Source organism: Neomonachus schauinslandi, chromosome 12 (assembly GCF_002201575.2).
Source record: "Neomonachus schauinslandi chromosome 12, ASM220157v2, whole genome shotgun sequence".
Lineage (NCBI taxonomy): Eukaryota > Metazoa > Chordata > Mammalia > Carnivora > Phocidae > Neomonachus > Neomonachus schauinslandi.
The window spans coordinates 54,911,446-54,919,131 of NC_058414.1; the positions used below are offsets into that span (position 1 = coordinate 54,911,446).

At 40.7% G+C, this 7,686-nt stretch overlaps 1 pseudogene; it reads left to right on the forward strand.

Moving 5' to 3' along the window:
- Positions 1-3,321: 3,321 nt before the first annotated feature.
- Positions 3,322-4,176, forward strand: LOC110580122 (annotated as a pseudogene).
- Positions 4,177-7,686: the final 3,510 nt, after the last annotated feature.

Below are 7,686 nucleotides of genomic sequence, written 5' to 3' on the forward strand. Positions count from 1 at the left end.
GTTTTAATTAATTTATTCATTTTTTAAAAGTAATCTCTGAACCCAACGTGGGGCTTGAACTCACGACCCCGAGATCAAGAGTCGCATGCTCGTCTGACTGAGCCAGCCAGGTGCCCCCTCCAAAATTTTTTTTATTGAGATAAAATTCACATAACCTAAAAATTACCATTTAAACTATTTTAAACGGCATGACTGAGTGAGTTTTAGTATATTTACAATGTTCTACAACCATTATTATTGTTAATTCCAGAATATTTGTATTACTCCAAAAAGTAACCCTGTACCAACTATGTAGTCAATCCCTATACTCCCTTCCCTTCATCCTCTAACAACCATTAATCTACTTTCTGTCTCTCTGGACTCGCCTACGCTGCGCATTTCATATAAATGGAATTATACAATATGCAGCACTTTTTTTTTTTTCCAGTTAAGTAGGCTCCGTGCCCAACATGGGGCTTGAACTCACAACCCTGAGATCAAGGGTTGCATGCTCTACTGACGGAGCCAGCCAGGTGCCACATATTTTTAATGGCAAGATTTATCTATGGTGCCAAAATAAGGCTATGTTCTGTCTAAAATATCAGAGTTTATACAGGATGGGAAAAACATACAGTTTTGAAATAATTAGTAACTCTAACTTGCCTTAATATATTTTTTCCCTAATATTTCTTTTTGTTTTGTTTTGTTTTTATTATGTTATGTTAATTACCATACATCACATCATTAGTTTTTGATGTAGTGTTCCATGATTCATTGTTTGCATATAACACCCAGTGCTCCATGCAGAACGTGCCCTCTTTAATACCCATCACCAGGCTAACCCATCCCCCCAACCCCTCCTTAATATTTTATGACAGAGTTTTAGGGACTACCCAAATGAGGTTTGCCTGACTTCTTGCACAGGAACACACCTTAATTCTTTTGATTACAATGAGATAGAGACTAAAGGATAGAAGCAATAAAGACTGATTAATGCGGCTCATGTCCCCTTAATTCCTTAGCAAATAAAAAGCAAAGCAGGGGTGCCTGGGTGGCTCGGTTGGTTAAACGTCTAAGGTCATGATCTCAGGGTCCTGGGACTGAGCCCCGAGGTGAGGCGCGCTCCCTGCTCAGCTTCTCCCTCTCCCTCTACCCCTCCCCCACCTCATGCTCCCTATCTCTATCTCTCTCTCAAATAAATAAAATCTTAAAAAAAGAAAAGAAAAGAAAAAGCAAAGCAGTATCCAGACATTACCCACCATGTATTCAGGCTCCTGCTGAAGGCAGGGTTCTTTAGTAGTCTTCATGGCTTTAGGCCCAGACTGGTTGCAACTGGTCCCTGATGGGTTTTGCCCACAGCCCGCAGCACTGACACTTATGGGAACAGTTGAGCATTTATCAGCAACAGTTGAGGGAAGCAGGGAGAGGGGTTTGTACTCCTTTTACAACTTTCCCAAAGGTAGACGTTGTGAGTTAACAACAACACTTACTCACATCTTTCTTCATCTTATTTGGTATACACAGAAAATAGATTCTCTTGAAGAGTTTTTATAGACAACTATATCAAAAACAAAAGCAAATAGAATTTCTAACCTTAGGGGACATAAGCAGGGGATTTAAAGATGCTTCAAATTCTGAATATCACCTTCTCAGTTTGCAAAGGGCACAGATCTTTCTTTAAAGCAGTTGTCACTGGGGCTCCTGGGTGGCTCAGTTGGTTAAGTGACTGCCTTCGGCTCAGGTCATGATCCTGGGGTCCCAGGATAGAGTCCCACATCGGGCTCCCTGCTCAGCAGGGAGTCTGCTTCGCCCTCTGACCCTCCCCCCTCTCATGTGCTTTCTCTCTCTCTCAAATAAATAAATAAAATCTTAAAAAAAAAAAAAGCAGTTGTCACTGGCTGTTAGTCCTTCTGATGACCATGAAAAAGAAAATCATTACATGTATGTGTGAGGGGTGTCAGGCCCAAGAAGGTTTTTCTGAGCAGCTCCCAGAGCCCTGAGTTAACATCTTCACTAGTTAAAACACAGAAAGATGTGGATGCTTTAAAAATCGGAATTAACTGAAGTAAAAATGACAGTAATGTAGGGAGAAAGTGACTCTACCTAAGTCATAAATTATTATAACAATAGGAATATCCAACTATATGTTGAAAACTACAAAAAAAAAAATCAGATTATATAAGGTGGAAAGAAAAGACAAGCATAGGGACACCTGGGTGGCTCAGATGGTTAAGCGTCTGCCTTCGGCTCAGGTCATGATCCCAGGGTCCTGGGATCGAGCCCCGCATCGGGCTCCCTGATCAAGTGGGGAGCCTGCTTCTCCCTCTCCCTCTGCCATTCTCTCCACTTTTGCTCTCTGGCTCTATCTCTCTGTCAAATAAATAAATAAAATCTTTAAAAAAATAAAAATAAAAATAAATAAATAAATATGTATTTTCCCTGTACTGTGGTAGATGTACCATGATTAAGAAGATTGGGTTGCCCTTAAATATTCAATTCTGATTACATAATTTTAAATGACCTCAATGAAGAAGAAAGGAGGGAGGTATCTGAGGAAGGCAGTATAATATTATGAGATATTTTCTGATTAGTTCAGATTTTAAGACAAAACTTACAAATGATGGAAATAAGGAAATACGACTAAGGATGAATAGAGAGAATATCATAAATCTGTAAAAACACTAAAGTCCCAAATGAGTTGAGAATTGTAAATCTGCTGAGGACAAATAAAAAAGTTTCATAAATCATATTTAGAGCAAAAAGATAACGGAAGAGTTAGGTCTGATGCTTGGCGCTGACTCTGTAATGTGAACAAGTGGCAGAGTAAGTAGAATCTTGAGTCTCTCTTCCATGTCAAGGGGAATGTTTTCATATTTGAAAAAGGTAAAACCACGGTGGGCTAGAAGGAACTGGAGCCCAAGATGAATGAGAAAAGCAGTACCTAAGTTGTGCGGAAGTCTAAATAATTTCAGTCAACTAGACTGCATGAATTGTGTCCAGCGTACTCAGTCCAGAATGAATAGTTGAATATTTGTTATTCTGAAAATCAAAGAGGGTCGCCTGGGTGGCTCAGTCAGTTAAGCGCCGGCCTTCGGCTCAGGTTATGATCCTGGGGTCCTGGGATGGAGTCCCGCATTGGGCTCCCTGCTCAGCGGGAGCCTTCTTCTCCCTCTCCCACTGTCTGCCGCTCCCCCTGCTGTACTCTCTCTCTCTGTCAAATAAATAAAATCTTAAAAAAAAAAAAAAAGAAAATCAAGGAGAATGACACCAAGTTCAGATATCAGCAAATACAGTGGCAACTTCCCAAAAGAAGAAGATGGGAGCTCTTTCCTGTCTTGCAAGATGGCGGGTGAAAAAGCTGACAAGCCCGATACTAAGGAGAAAAATCTGGAGCCAAGAAGGCTGATTCTGGTGGCAAGGTCAAGAAGGGTAACCACGAGGCTAAAATACCAAAGAAGGAGAAGCTCCACTGCAAGCCCTGTCCTAGTCAAAGGAATTGGTGGATATTCCCAATATGCTGTGTATTCCAGAAAGGCCATGTACAAGAGGAAGTATTCAGCAGCTAAATCCAGGGTTGAAAAGAAAAAGAAGGTTCTTGCTACTGTCACAAAACCAGTTGGTGGTGGCAAGAATGGTGGTACCCGAGTGGTTACACTTTGCAAAATGTCTAGGTATTGTCCTACTGAAGATGTGCCTCAAAAGCTGTTGAGCCACGGCAAAAAAAACCTTCCAGTCAGCATGTGAGAAAACTGCGAGCTAGCATCACTCCTGGCACCATTTTGATCATCCTCACTGGGCGCCATAGAGGCAAGAGGGTGGTTTTCCTGAAGCAACTGAGCAGTGGCTTGCTAGTTGTGACCAGACCTCTGGCCCTCATTCAGGTTGCTTTGCTTAGAACACCAGAAATTTGTCATTGCCACCTCCACCAAAATTGGTATCAGCAGTGTGAAAATCCCAAAACACCTCACTGATGCTTACTTCAAGAAGAAGAGGCTGCATAAACCCAGACACCAGGAAAGTGAGATCTTCAACATGGAGAAAGAGAAATGTGAGATTACAGAGCAGCGCAAGGTTGATGGGAAAGCTGTGGACTCACAAATTCGGCCAAAAATCAAAGCTGTTCCTCAGCTTCAGGGCTACCTCCCCTCTGTGTTTTCTCCCACAAATGGAGTTTACCCTCACAAATTGGTGTTCTAAATTTCTTACAAAAAGGGATGCCTGGGTGCCTGGGTGGCTCAGACCCATTAAATGTCTGACTTCGGCTCAGGTCATGATCTCAGGGTCCTGGAACGGAGGCCCACGTTGGGCTCTGTGCTTAGGGAGCAGTTTGTTTGTCCCTCTCCCTCTGCCCCCCCTCCTCTGGCGCTCCCCCCCCTCTCAAATAAATAAATAATTAAAATAAATAAATAAAATATTTTTCAGAGAACTAATTAAATAACCGATCCATTAAAAGAAAAGAAGAAGAGGGTGGAGTACTCAAACCTGATTTTGCTCCCGGGCAAGATTCAGGAAAGGATTATTCAAAGTATCATTTATGTGCTCTTACCAAGTAAACACATTATTAGAAGTGAGAGTTTGCTAGGGACATGTATTTTCAGATTAACCTTTCTTTCTTTTGATAGGATTAATGAATTTGTGAAAAAGTGAAATAAATCCTGACTTCTACAAGGTTTTGGAATAGTTTCCTTATTACATCTTCTAGATTCCAAGGTCCTCGAGTGCAAGGGATTATGCTTCATTTGTCTTTGGGTCCCTAATGCCTGGAACAGTTCTTTTTCTTTTTTTTTTTAAGATTTTATTTATTTGACAGGAAGAAATACAGCGAGAGAGGGAACACAAGCAGGGGGAGTGGGAGAGGGAGAAGCAGGCTTCCCGCGGAGCAGGGAGCCCGATGTGGGGCTCGATCCCAGGACCCCAGGGATCACGACCTGAGCCAAAGGCAGACGCTTAACGACTGAACCACCCAGGTGCCTACAGGAACAGTTCTTAATAGTTTGCTATAGTCTGTGCTCTGGATAAGTAAGTATATTAATTGAATGAAGGATGCAGAAGTATGGCTCAGATGCTGGTACAATTGAGTGGTTACTGGTTAGACAATTTTTTTTTTTTTAAATATTGCTGATATCACATTTCCAACTTTTTAAAAAATTTTATTTTATTTTTAAGATTTTATTTATTTATTTTGACAGAGAGACACATAAAGAGAGGGAACACAAGCAGGGGGAGTGGGAGAGGGAGAAGCAGGCTTCCCGCCGAGCAGGGAGCCCGATGTGGGGCTCAATCCCAGGACCCTGGGATCATGACCTGAGCCGAAGGCAGAAGCCCAACGACTGAGCCACCCAGGCTCGCCCTGGTTAGACAATCTTGCCTAAAAGATCCGGCCAATGGATAGATATCAAACTAGACAAATGAGAAATTCAAACTGTGAAATAATAGGTAAAGTACAATACCAATTTGGTTTTGAAAGTGATATATTTGCGTGGAATAATAACGGGAAAATCTTTATGTATTTCAGAAGGGAGTTTATGGCTAGTATGTCTCTTCTAGTGAACAATCAATATTCAGTGAAATTAAAAATTTGACTCCTGAGGGCGCCTGGGTGGCTCAGTTGGTTAAGCGACTGCCTTCGGCTCAGGTCATCATTCTGGAGTCCCGGGATCAAGTCCCACATCAGGCTCCCTGCTCGGCGGGGAGTCTGCTTCTCCCTCTGACCCTCCCCCCCCCCATGCTCTCTCTCTCATTCTCTCTCTCAAATAAATAAATAAAATCTTTAAAAAAAAAAATTTGACTCCTGAGTATGTATCTCTTCATTGATCCTTAAGGAGACAGAAATGAGAATATTTATCATATTTTTAAAAATTTTGTTTGTAGCAAAGGACAGGAAGCAACATAGGGGCAGTACCTTAGACCTGGGTAAGAGGTTTGCGACAGATAAATATAGCAGCTGAGGAACTTTGGCAAAAACGAACAATTCATATTACTAAATGTGTACGTGTGGTTTAGACATGTGTGCTTAAAATGGAAAGCTGATGCTTTAAATTGGACACTGAAAGAATTATGAATAGCTTTACTTTCATAAAAATATGTTAAAAGTTTAGTTAAATTTTCAGAAAACTGAATTTAAAATTCAGCTTTATTTAAACAATTTTGGCTGAATACTCTAATATCTATTAATTATAATTTATGTTGTATTTTAATATAATAAATAATTTTGGATACTTTAGAAGAAAAAAGACTTTTTTGAAAATAGTATATGATATTTCATTTTAATTTTTACTTTTACATGTATTTTAACTTTCTTTTTAAAGATTTTATTTATTTATTTGAGAGAGAGAGAGAGCGCACAAGTTGGGGGGAGGGGCAGAGGAAGAGGGAGAAGCAGACTTCCTCCCCGACTAAGGAGCTGGGCTCAACAACAACACAGGGTTTGGGCCTCTATCCCAGGACCCTGAGATCATGACCTGAGCTGAAGTCAGACACTTAACTGACTGAGCCACCCAGGCGCCCCTGTATTTTAACTTTTAAAATGAAAATATATTTAAGTTGTGTAAAATCTGAATATATTACAGATTATTTTTTAATTTGGATTGTTGAGAATAAATACAAGTCAAGGTCATCACAAATATAGAAGATACAAAGTGGAGCTCAAAAAGAAAAAATGAAAAGAAATGAAATAGAAAGTCTTTTTTTTTTTCTGTAAAGTAAATTTTATGCCCATCTTGGGGATAGAACCCACGACCCTCTGAGACTGAGAGTAGCATGCTCTGCTGACAGAGCCAGCCAGGCTTACTAAAAAGGAAGTCTTTTTTGTTGTTGTTGTTCACACTCTTCTTTTTTTTTTTCTTTTTTTTATTTATTTGACAGAGAGAGGGAACACAAGCAGAGGGAGTGGGAGAGGGAGAAGCAGGCTTCCTGCTGAGCAGGGAGCCTCATGCGGGGCTCGATCCCAGGACCCTGGGATCATGACCTAAGCCGAAGGCAGACGCTTAACAACTGAGCCACCCAGGCGCCCTGTGACTCATCAGTCTTACGCAACACCCACCGTTCACCGCAACACATACCCTCCCCAATGTCCATCACCCAGACACCCTATCCCCCCCACCCCCCTCCACTCCAGCAACCCTCAGTTTGTTTCCTAAGATTAAGAGTCTCTTATGGTTTGTCTCCCTCTCTGGTTTCGTCTTGTTTCATTTTTCCATCTCTTCCCCTATGATCCTCTGCCTTGTTTCTTAAATTCTGCATATCAGTGAGATCATATGATAATTGTCTTTCTCTGATAGACTTATTTCACTTAGCATAATACCCTCTAGTTCCATCTACATGGTTGCAAATGTCTGCCTTCATTTTTCAAGCAAAAGTAAAGAGCACAGACTCTAGAAACGGAAGGTCTGGATTCAAATTTCTCTTTACTGCTTGTTAGCTATAGCACATTGGGAAAATTACTTGACTGATCTCTTTGAGTTTTCTCATCTGTAAAATGGGAATCATAATAGTACTTATGTTTTGGGTTATTGTGAAGATTGGTCGATTTAATACATGCAAAATGCTTAGAACAGTATTTGGCAGACAGTAATTTATCACTTATTCTTTGCTTAATGATGTAGAAATCTAGGACTCTGAGCCAATCCTTTTGAGTTAATCCAAAGATATTTCTTTCTTTTACCCTTATCTGCAGAGAAATGCAAGTCAGTATCCTTAATTTGCACA